Raw genomic sequence first — 12,924 nt, 5'->3', positions numbered from 1 at the left:
AAACAACGCTGCCATAAATATCCTTCTTCATTCTTTCTTATGCGTATTCAAGAAGCTTTCTTTAGTGTAACTTCTGAAAAGTAGAATTTCCAGGTCAAGGAAAAGGAATAACTTTAATTTAAACAGACACTGCCAACTTGGAAAATGTCTGGAGGGTAATAATTTGTCTTCTGGGAGGGGACTGGGACTGGTGTCACAGCCAAAAGGAATTTTCACCTTATCTGGAATGCTTTAATTATTTTTTAAACAAAGAGAATGAGTTCACTTATTATACAATGAAAAAATAAATTATAAAAAGAGATTTTAGATAAAGAACGCATCAACATCTTAAATAACCTTGAGAATCAAAGAGATTCAATCAACCTGCTCATCCTGTCAGGGTCCCATGAGGGGCAGTGTGTGTGGGATGGGAGGGGAATGGCTGTCCTATTGAAAGGAGGCCAAGCTTGCTAGATACCCTCACACACAAACACAGAAATAAACACGCAGTCAAAAGGGAACCCTTGATCAGGCCAAACACTTGGTTGCTGCATCTAAATCTGGTACAAGTTGCACTCCTTGGGGTCAGGGGTTTCTGAGGAAGCCACCAATGAGTATTTCCCCACTCACGCTCTGAATATGAATAATTTAAACACAATTAATGGAGAAGCCAAAATGTCTTAATCAAGCTGATTTTTTGTAGGTTTGAGGATGCAGATTCTATATGCGGGCAGGGGGTCCTACTGAGAGTGAAGCTCAGAGCCAGGCAGACTTACCCATCAGTTGGGGGTGTCTGGAGCTTGGAGCGGGCCTGCCCCGTGTCACTGTGCTAGTAAGTGAGGGTCCCAGCAGCGTTCGGAGGACACATTCAAATCTGGATAATTCAAAGAGAATCCATCAGCAGGGTGAGCAGGGAAAGTACTCTGAGCTGAGGAAGAGCACTGTCCAAAGTCAGTACCCCAGGAAAAGGGCTCTGAAAGAGATTTAGCAAACAGGAAGTTTAGTGGGGCTTACACTCAAGAGTTATGCCTGTTGCAGAGGGGAAGAAGTGGATCTGGGCCAGGGAGGTGCTGAATCGCTAAGAAGTGTCATCTAAAGTCTCATCTGACCCAGAGACTGGGATGAGCCTTCCCAGATGTCCTGCTTGATTGATGCAAGGAAGCTGGGCTTTTACCCTCATCACACACTGGATGCAGGCTGCCTCTGGGACTGGAGTGTGACCTGCAGACAGCATGACCTGTGGCTCTCTTTGTTGTTGTTCTTGTTTAGGCATGTCTGGCTCTGTTGAGACTCCATGGACTGTAGCCTGCCAGGCTCCTCTGTCCATGGGATTTCCCAGGCAAGAATACTGGAGTGGGTTGCTATTTCCTTCTCCAGGGGATCTTCCTGACTCAGGGATCAAACCTACATCTTTTGCATTGGCAGGTGAATTCTTTATCACTGAGCCACCAGAGAAGCCCTTCTGTTGCTCTCTTTAGTGGAAGGCAATTCCCAGAGAGGCTTCATCTCAGAGGCACAAGTCACTCCCATTCTCAGAAGCTGGGAGAATGAGCTCCTCTTAAAGGGGATCTGCAGAGTCCCCAATGTACTCACTAGAGTTCAGTCTTAAGCCACCTGGATCCACTCTCTTCAATAGTAAAATCTAGGAACAGCTTCTCCAGGATTCTGGCTGGCCTGTTTTTCTGGGTCAACTTACCAGAGGAAGGTTAGTGACATGAATTCCAACTCCTGTTGCTACAGCTGCTTTCTCGGTAACAGATACACACCATCCCTCCACTCTGCTCCTCATTTTAGATTCCTCTCCCCCTCGGCTAGCACTTCTGTTGGTCTACCCTGGTGGGGTCATCCTGGCCCTCATCAGCAAGATGATCTGAGCCCCTGGTCACTATGCCCTTCTCAGACTATGGTTACTGCTTCATCCATTTATTGTTAAAGTGGGCAAGGGGGTTCCAAGAGACACCCCTGTATGTTATAGCAGCCCTACCTCCTGCTGATCATTAGGGTCAAGTACTCCTACTGGGATGGAAACTAGTTCCCTTGCTTGATAGACTTTGGCACAAGGGTCAGTCAGTAGATAGAACTTAAGAGCTTAATGGGACACCCAACTGGATTTCTTGATAGAAATGTTCTCCCTCTGGAAGTCAAACCCCCAAAGCTTAGAAATGGAGTAACAGGAAGCACAGATTCCCTAAGTGGGTCACTGAGAGTGATATAAGCAGAGCCATACCCACTTCTACGCCTAGGTTCCAGATTCACGCTTGCTACTGAGGACACTGCCCCCTATAAGTTGCTGGTGTAGGGTATATACTGTGTCCTAGAAGATGGTGCCAATCCTCACAGTTTAACATCTCTAAGCTGGATCTTCGTTAAGAAGCTGTTTACACAGACAACAATTTCTGGATGATGCAGCATGTAATGAGGTCAGCAGATTCCAAGGTCAAGTGCCCACAGCCACACCTCCTGGTCCATAACCGGGCTCTTCAGCTCACCAAAACCCTGTGGCAGGGGATCAAGCACTCTCTAAGTCCTCTGTCACACTGGCAGATGCTTTCAGGCAATTTCCTATCTGCTGTGCATGCTGATTCAGTCAAGACCGACAGCTGCTCCTTCCAATATCGGAGAGGTCTGATGTATTGACTTGCCACCAAGTGGCTGGTGGGCCTCTACAGGGGACGGTGTCAAATCAGCAGCTCAGTTCTCATCTCTGCTCCTAGAAAACTAGGCTTTCAGCAGTGGCAAACCAGCTTTGATGAGAGGAAGCCCATGCTGTTGAGTCAATGCACAGCTTTCATTCCTAACACCGTGGCATGAAGTGCATTTTGCCAGTACTGAATATCCATCCAAAGGATTGAATTCAGCTGGCTAAGTCACTTCATCAACTTGTTTAGTGCCTCTTCCATGGTTAATACATGCTTTCTGTTGAGCATTAATATCTGATACGAAGTCTGTCACATGCCATGCTCCAGCCCATGGATGCTTCCACAGGCTTCTTCCCCAGATCTCCTGGTCCTTAATCCTCCAATCTCCCTGTTTCCAGGCCTTGATCAATCAGATATTTGTTGTTACTTTGGATTACTTCTCTTTCCATACGTGAGTGAGTGCATGCTCAGTTGTGTCCCACTCTTTGCAACCCATGAGCTGTAACCCACCAGGCTCCTCTGTCTATGGATTTCCCAGGTAAGAGTACTGGAGTGGGTTGCTGTTTCCTACTCTAGGGGATCTTCCCAACCCAGGGATTGAACCCACATCTCTTATGTCTCCTGCATCGGCAGGCAGATTCTTTACTGCTGAGCCACCGGGGAAGCCCTCTCCTTCCATACATACTGGCTGATCAGACACATCTCTCAAATCTCTGTTGGGAGGATTTCCCTTCACTCTTTCTTTCAGGGCCATCCCTGAATGGAACTGTAAAAGAGCAGCCCACTTTCAGTTTACACTCACATGAGGAGCCAATCCATCTATGAACCAGTGTGACCTTTTACCTTCAACATCAGATGGTCACAGGGGTCTCGTTGGAGGAGGTCACAGAGAGGGTCTGCCCTCTGGTTGACCAGAGAGCTGGACTTAGGCAATGGGAGGCTCCCCACCTCCCGTCCCTCCTTGGAATGTACATGTTGCTCATCATTTCCACAGCTGGAGCCATTTTCACAGACACAGCCTTGGGAGATCAATGTGTTGTTGAGACCCTCTGGATAGTATATGTGGCTGAACTCAGTTAAGGCCTCCACATATACTTTAGGATTCTGCCTGTCTGGTTTGGAGATCTACTGGTCTTGACAAGCCTACCACGTAAATTCCCTTGCTTGTGAAAACTGCCACCTACCAATCTGAAGTGACATGCCTCTTTCTTCTATCTTTCCTTGCCCTGCGTGTTAGGATGCTAGTTTGCTCATCAATAGACCTTCTCGTGCCCTGTAGACACAGGTGTGAACTGAGGGAGAGGCATCAGTGGAAGGGAGGGAGGGAAGACACCAGGCGACCTGCTCGTGTGGCTTCTGTGGCCCTGCCCCTGCCTGTGCTGTCTCCCGGATGTAGCCCTTCCACTTGGCCATAAATTACAGTTGGGAGTGTAAGATCACACGATACAGTGGGTCTGACAGAGATGTAAGGACCTCCTGGATGTAGACCAGCCTCCTGGAGCTCAGAGCAGGGTGGACAAGGTTAGAGAGTAGATTTACAGGCAAACAGAAGGCATCAGGCATCCCCAAACCATGCCCACCCCAGGAGCAGAGCCCTGGGGGACCAGCAGAACTTGTTCTGTGGGTAACCCATTTCAAGTTATTCTTCCCAAATCAGCAAAGCATCTGATTTGCTGGAGCAGACACCCTGGAGTCGACTGAGTAAAGAGGCAGACAGAGGTCAGAGGTGTGCTTAGGGGAAACCTATCCCAGTGGAAACCCAGAGTAGGACTAGAATGTCTGCTTTGATAGGTCTGGATTTCAGGCCCAGAAGAACCAAGTGCAGGCTGCAAGGGGGAGGTCCCATTAACAACTAGAATGTTCCATCTCCACCGTTAGCCAACAACACTTTCTGGCAGTGAAGTTGAAAACATGCTAGAAGCCTGTGCCGTCCAGAAAGACTGCTGCTAGCCACATGTGGTTACTGATCACTGACATGTGGCTAGTGTGATAGAGGAACTAAATGGTTTGATTTTATCATAATTAATCTAAATGTAAATGGCCACACATGGCTAGGAGCCATAAGAAAACACAGAGGCTGCCTTGACGCTTGCAATAAAGACCTTTAGCAGCTCAATCACACAGGGTCCTATGGAACTAATGAAGCCACTGGACGCTTTACCTAAATCCCTTGAACTTGACATAGCAGAGCTTTTTTGGCCTGGGGTATGGAATAAGCTTTGAAGTCTTTCAGGCCCCAGCCATACTAACCAGCTCTGTGATTGCAGGCAGGCTGCTTTATCCTTTGAGACTCAATTTCCTCCTCTATGAAAAGAGAATCATACGTTATAAGGCTGTTGTGGGTAGGAAATGAGAGGACATCTGTAAGGTATCTGGTTCAGAGGGGTCATGTCTTCTGATAGCAGCCACCGGCCTCAACTCTCTCCTATGCCTCCTGTTTCTGTTTAGCAAGACCCCAGCACATCAGCTCTGTTCTTTGGTCAGAGCCTGCCACCCCACTGTGGAAGGGTGAAATATGCAAGGTCCTCCACTGTGGACACTCGCATTTACTGATCTCAGAGAATCGGTCATGGATGACCCAGGAGTATAAAATGGAGGGCAATCCGGTTACTTTGGTGGGGGTGGGAGTGGGCTTATTCTATTATCTCACAAACAGGGCATTTCCTTCCAACATCATCCCAATGGCTTGAACAACAAAATTGCCTAATAGAAATCAGCAGCCTGACTGCATCAGTGGAAGTGAGATTCGCACCTATTTTTGCTGCCAGCTCTTCAGAGTAAAAGTCTAAGATGAGAGGATGAAATTCGAAATTGAGGGCCCTTGTCTGGGAATTACGTAATTCCCGTAGGGCCAGCAGCCAGAAGCCAATTTTGGCAACTGACCAGAGCTTACTAGAAGCCTGTCCCACCCGCCTCTGTTTGTGTGGCTGTTTGGCGCATTGCTTTTGTTTGGTTTGGGATGTTGTGAGTGACATTTGGAGCCTGAGTGTTCCCAGGTCTGCCTTTTCGCCTGTTGTTGGGGGAGGAGAGAGAAGCTCCTCCTTTGTTTGTGGAGCTCAGCTGATGATCTTGTTTTCTCTGTGGCAGGAGGGGCCTCGAAGTTCAGGAGTTCAAATTTTAATCCAGCTCTGCTCTGGGTCCTGCTGATGAATTTACGTTTTAATTTTTCATCTGCAGCTCGGCACCAGACATCACATAAATAAATGAATGCGTAAATAAAATTCATGAAGCCGGGCTAGGGATTTGAAGCTGAGAGGTCTTGCTGCGTTTCAGGGACAAGTTTGAACATCAGAGCCTCCTCGTCCTGTTATTAATAACTATGCAGAACCCTGTAAAGAAGGAACAAAGTAGGTCAGTCCCAGCTGTACCAAAACAGAACAGTGGAGGAATTATCAAAGAAATTAAAAAGCCTGCCATGGCCATTGAAAAGCATACTTTTATAGGCTTTCTTCTGGTGATAATCCTGTGAGTCAAACTCATGGCAGTGGATTGACTTTTCACCCTTTTCAAAACAGCAGCAATTCATCAGCATTCAAGGTTTGTGCGGAAAAGGGCGGCGAGCGTTCATGAAAATTAAAATCATAGAAACCTAGAGAAACTTCCACCCCAGTCTAATGTTATTCTTATATCACTTTCTGCTCTTTCTCGGGGTTCTGTCTTCCTGCATAAAATAATAAAATAATTTCAGTTTCCTCTCAACTCCAAAAAGTCATTTTGTACTCGTCTAGGGGGGAAAAAACACCCATATTTGGATAGAGTAAGCCAACATTTCTTCAGATTACCCGCATTTAAGTAGTTCTGGCAGTTTGCAAATCTTTGGAAAGATGAAGAAAAAGGGTTTGGTAATCTGCCATCTTAAAATAAGCTAAAGTCAAATCCCTGGAGATAAAGAAAAAGTGGAATTAATTAAAGTCCCAGTGTCTTAAAAGACAAACGGAATGAGTAAAGACCTAGAACAAGCAAAAGGAAAGAAGAAATTACATCCTAACCAGATTATGGGGTTTCCGCTTCAGAAGTTTTCCTCCAAGAAAAGTACCACATTAGAAAACATTTTCTCACAGAAGTTGTCTTAGATGACCGATGCAGAGGATCTGAGTCTGTCTTCTGGGCTGAGAGGAAGCAAGCACTGTCCTCTCTGGTTCTAAAAATGCAGGTGAAGCAAGGGGCCACGTACCCGACATGCTGCACCTGGACAATACTTGTAAATTCCCTTCTCACTCATCTCCTTTTCCACCTCCATTCAGAGGGCCACCTGGGGGGAGGAAACCCACCTCTAAATAGATATCCAGAAAAAGCAAATAACAGTGCTTCAGCAAAAACATCTCTGCTAAGGACATGGGAACCAGTGCCCTGCTGTATATACGCCCAACAGGCAGGATGGTCTGAGTTTCTTTCGCCCAAAGAGAAGATGCCTGCACTGTTCCCTTCCTCTACCTCCCCATCCCCACCCAGGTAACTGATAGCTCTATGCAATCAGGCGGCTTATGCAGCACATAACAGTAGTGTCATTATTCATAACACCTCTGCAAGAGTCTTCTGCCTCCCAATGTCACTTCAGAGGGGGAAAAAAAATCCTCCAAGAGGAAAGGAGAGAACTAGGGCAGGTGGTTAGGAGCCGTGCCTGCTGAGCAGCAGAATAGCCCTTCTCACCTGTGTCCCTGTCCTTGGGGACTAACATACATACATATATACATATATAGAAAGAGAGAGAGACACATACAGCCCCTCCCCTGAATTAACCATCATAAGGGGGGGGCGTGTCCTTTGAGAGCACTGGCTCCGCCCCTGGGCAGCTTCCTGTCTCTAGAGGTCAGCATGGATGGTACAATCCTGGGCCAAGTTAGAAGTGGATCCTGTTTCAGCTTGTTCCAGATGCACAGTCTTGAGCAAATTACATAACCTCTTTGAGCCTTCTTTCTTCACGTGTGGATAATAATACCTAGTTCACAGAGCTGATGTGATGTGCATTAGAGTGAAAAAAATAACAAGGTTGGTAAGAATGACCATACCCCCCACTATTCCCAGCAGTCCCACTCAGGAGAGTGAAGACAAATCTCCCTACCTCCACTCTGAAGCATTTAGGAGTCTTCAGGCCCTGGGTTCATGTCACTTTCTGAAAGTGAAAGTCACTCAGTCGTGTCCAACTCTTCACGACCTCATGGACTACACAGTCCATGGAATTCTCCAGGCCAGAATACTGGAGAGGGTAGCCGTTCCTTTCTCCAGGGGATCTTCCCAACCCAGATCAAACCCAGGTCTCCTGCATTGCAGGCAGATTCTTTACCAGCTGGGCCACCAGGGAAGCCTGAGGGTTCATAAGGCCCTGAGTTCATGTCACTTTCTCCTTTGGTGTATACTACAGCACATGAATACACTGAATTCATCTCCTGCCACCTCTATGACAGCAAACTTGTCCATGCTAAGCGGTGAATGGAGAATAATCAAAGAAAGAGAATAAAAGAAGAAAACAGTCAAGATGTGTTTCAGGATAGGTGTCTCTCCTTTATCTTGAGTTGGAGCCTGGAAGATACCTGGGTGGTAGTCAGAGACTAGGTGGTCCTGGAGAATCGCCAGCGACCCGCCCATTCAGTGCCTGATAGATATTTAAAGCAAGCAAAATTTTTTACATTTTTGAAAAGGGCGTTGACTTTTGAATCAAATTCAGTGTAGTTCAACAACATTCTCTCCCTTGACCTGTGTTGTCCTTGGCAGGAGGTGAAGTTGCCTTTAGTGCCTTTAGCTGGAGATTCACAGAAGTGGGGGATTTTGTTTCCTTAACTCTAGGTATTATAGGTGTTTACACGCAGGCATGGATGAACCAAGGCAGCCGCACTGGACTCACTTAACCTGCACATTCCCCCAGTGAATGCTTGACTCTAGCCAACTAGCATCACTAAAAGCCAAAGAGTTTTTTGCTGACAGGTTTGGAAAAAGAAAAAAAAAAAGAGGAGTGGTATTGGTTTTAAAATATGTTTCCTTCACTATTAAGAGTTCGTCCCTTTGCTTTTATCTCAGGTGAAATGGCTGTGCTCTCATTATAAAACTGCAGGAGAGTGGGAAACAAAAGGAAATAAACTTCTGGTGAAATAAGCATTGCAGCGGCTTCCCCCACCGCACCCCCATAGCTGTGATAGAAGAAATGAAATACCTTTTACAATTTCCTCAAATTATAACTCTGAGGAGGTTCACCTGACCCATTGAAAACTGTACCCCACTCTGCACACCCCACATTCCAGCTCTGTACAGGACTACATCAGCTGACAGCATTCCAGTCATCACACTGGAATGGCGTGACTTTGTAGGGAGCCCAGGGGCATGATTTTACCCGGCGCTGTCTGGCCTTTCTTTAGTGTATGCTGAATGAGTGGACAGAGGAGTTTCCCTCCTTGGTGTGACCTCTGGGGCTTCTTGACTTCCTAACAAGGCTTGCGGAGAGGTCACATCACAAGATTGAAGACGCTGGGTACCACAGTCCCTGGCAGTTCTCCCCATTTGCAGAAGGAACACACATCCTTACCACTCTGCACGTTTGCCACTGAGTTCTCTGCACCCTCTCCAGGCAGATCCGGCTACTGTCAGTGAACACTGATGAGAATACCAAAGCCCAAACCGGGACTTTCTGCTAAATAAGAATCCATCTTTGCAGGGTAGGGAGGCCCCAGTCTTGGGAGCCAGATGAGCCTGCCTGATTTAGTGGCACTACCTATCTGATCCTTTAAATTGTTTCCTAGCAGAATGTAACCAGCTCTTTTGAAAGTCAGTCTGACTATAATTTGCTACTAATTGTAGTTTAAAATGAGCTGCTCTGGGCCCAGCTGATAGCCGAGCATAAATTCAAGTGGCTGCTCTCAGGATGTCCTTGGATTAAGGGGAGCTTGAGTATTCTCACAATTTGAGCTTCTGGAAACTGGATCGTTTCCATGTCTACCATATATATCACTCTACTATCAAGTTAAGGTAAGCCCCTAGATAATGGGAAAGCTAAGAATTATTTGGACAGTGTTTAAACTTCATCAAAGAACAGCGTCACAGTGGTGAACCGTACATTTGCTTCTATTATACACGACTTCTGCTGGCCGCCCATCTTCTAAGTTTTTTATTGCTCCTTTGAACCACTTACTCCTTAGGGCAATATTTTCAAGGTGTGGTCTATGGAGCACCCTGGCTTCTTGCAAAAATGGCAGCTCCCTAAGCCCTCCGGAACTATCCTATGGAATCAGAACTTGGGTGTGTGCTGGGGGACAAGTCCCAGGAATCCTCATTCAAAATAAGATCCCTGAAGGGGGTGATGCACACTCCAGTTTGAGAACCACCGCCTTGTAGAGAGATCAGGCCGGTTCATCATTGGGAGTTTTCAAGTCAAAAAACTGAGTGCTGATTAGAGTAGAATTGAAACCAAGAGGAGAGTGTGGCATAGAGGTGCTGGGATGAGCCCCTGTAACTCCCTCCAACCCACTACCACTCCAGCTCTTGTCACGCCTCGACCTTGGGCACTGAAGTCCCAGGCTGACCCGGCTGAGTCAAAATCACAGACCACCTGTCTCTCCAACATTTGGTTTCGATCTCCCCCTCTCTCTCAAGCACAGGCCCCGCCAGCCAGGCTGGTGGCCTCTCCTGCCCTCACAGCAGCCGTGTTCATGCCAGTCCCCAGGTCTTTGCTCACTGGGTCTCCCCTTCGCACACAGGAGGGCTCACTCTGCCCTGTGATAATCCCAACCCCACATATCCCTCCTCACTCCACAGGAACCTTTTCTGTCCATTTCAGAACACTTTCATCTCTCCATCCTCTGAAACTTTACTTCCCTTAGACCCAGTCTGGGATTTTTTTTTAATCTTTTCAATTATCACTTAATTATGATATTTGTATAAGAACTCATCTTGTCAGCTAGATTTTGAAATTCTCTAGGCAAGGAAACTATTATTCTTTTCAATGTTTCCCTCGGTTTTTAGCACTGAGCACAAAGGAAGCCTAAGTGCAAATCTAATAAATTCTTGTGACAGTGTTGATTGACGGAATAACACCTCCCTGGCTGCCTAGAGGCTTATGTGATCATTTTAGCCACCGACCCCCCAACATGTCTGGCCCCAGTCATCACCAACTGAATCAGTGGTACTACAGAGGATACAGGGAACTGGCGCAAGAAACACGAATGAAGAGGAGCGCACTCAACAGGGCACTATTTACTAGGCACCAGCTCTGTGCCAGCCATCAGGCTGGGTGCTGAGAACACAGTGATCAGTAAAACATTCTCCTCAGGGAGTTCTGGCCTTCAGGGTGGAGATAATTATTCAGGTGATCACAAAAGTAACATAAGATGACAACATGATACATATTAGAAGACAAGGATATATGTGGGTTCTGAAAGCAAGATGCAAGAGGACCTGACCTTCTCCGTGGGATCAGAAGCCAGGGCACCATCCTGGAACCAGCACTCTGAGCCTCCAGGTTAAAACTGTGCAAACCTCCCCACATTCTCCACCTCCCCTAGAAATTCAAGTAACATGACCTTCCTTTGGGGGGCATCCAAACAATTAAACACATGCCTGAGTCCACGTGGCTGAATTGTGACTGTCCAGTGATTCAGCTGCCAATATTTGGCTAAATTCCTAGAATTCTCCTTGGACTTTCTGGCAGTAAAATGGGTATAACAGAGTCCTACTAAAAGCTGTGAAGATTAAGGAATAATTGCAATGCATTTGAGCTCCTGGAAACATAAAGCATTCATGGCCCCAAGCTCGCAGAGATTTATTTCCAAATTTCTTCACTAATCAACCTCAGAAAAATGTGAAGGAATGAGGCACAAGGCCTCTGGGTGTCTGTGTACATGTGTGTGCACACACATGCATTTGCATATGTGTGCATGTGTGTACATCTAATAAAAAGCTGCACAGTTCAGCTGCTCGCTTGTGACCTTCTGTGGTTGCAACAAAGGGACATTTTGAAGGTTCCACAAAAGAATTCTCTTAGGGAAATCTGGCCTTCTACTAGATGGCAGAGAGTATTGTTTAATGCTGAATAGCTTTGTCAGCAATAGGCAAATTCAACAAGACAGTTACCCTGAAAACTCAGTGTGTAGAAAAAGCAATAACATATGGAGACAGAGAAGTGTTTTTATTATCTTTCTCTGGAGCTTGCATAACATGTGCTACATGTCGCTCTCTCGAGAGCATGTAGGAAGGTAGAAAGGTAGGGGGGGCCCCTAGGGAGTCAAGCAGGCCACTTAATATAGCCCTATTCAGTCAGGTGGTTGTGTTATGCAAACTCACACATTGAAGACATTCTTTTCAACCTTTAAAACATGACATTCAAAACAGCATTGTAATAAGAACCAGAAGATTTAAATAGATAATGCCTCCGATTTAATTTAACAAAAAAACAAAACACTTTCAATAACTAAATCTATTCTAGGAACACCTCTGATTAAATCTGACTTGCTTCTCATAGCCATTTGAATATTAATCAAACCATACAAGATAACTGTTTTACAAATATATGCTTTCCTGGTCCATCTGGATGTCTTTCTTTCCAACACTCAAATGTTTCACATTTACAAGACAATTTAATAAGAAGAAGATGTGCTTACATTTTCCTTTCTATGTGTCCAGCAACTTCCAGAATCTTTGGGTATCTTGACTCATTTACTACTTGCAACAGCTAAGGAAGGTGTGAACTTTACTTCCATTCACAGATGAGGAAATTGAGGCACAGAGAGGTTAAGCAACTTACCCTACATCACAGAGCTGACAAATAATAAAGTCATCATTTGAATCCAGGCATGTGGATGCCAGCATCCACGTTCTTACCCTCTCTGCCATATTCTCTTTCTAAGGCTTATTAGGAAGAGAGATGGCTGGCAGTAACTGCAATTGTCTTGGAATAGGTTGGAAAAATAGAGTATTTCTTGAGGCCTTCCATAGGTTAATTTTTAAAACTCTTGTTTAGCTAGATGGTTAATGATAAGGTAGCCACAAGTTAACAGCAAACTAAAGGTCATAAGTAAATCACGGATGGCTCATTCGTACCACCTAAGTCAGAATATGCAATGAAAGCAAGGAGGAGAAAATGTTTGAGAAAACTGTCTTCAGAGAAAAAAAGCAATAAGTTAAAATTGACTCCCGGAGGTAAAAAGACTCTACCCTTTGCAATTTACCCAAGTGCTTGGAGGTGACTTACAATTCCCAGCCTACACTCAGATCTGAGTTTAAAAGTGCTTCTTTTAGCAGCTCTTGCAGGATAAATTATGACTTCAAAGTAGAAATGTCTCCATTCACAAAATGGGTCGCTGACAAGAGCTCTAGGGTATGA

Source organism: Cervus canadensis, chromosome 4 (genome assembly GCF_019320065.1).
Source record: "Cervus canadensis isolate Bull #8, Minnesota chromosome 4, ASM1932006v1, whole genome shotgun sequence".
NCBI classification, from domain to species: domain Eukaryota; kingdom Metazoa; phylum Chordata; class Mammalia; order Artiodactyla; family Cervidae; genus Cervus; species Cervus canadensis.
This window is presented reverse-complemented; position numbering follows the sequence as displayed.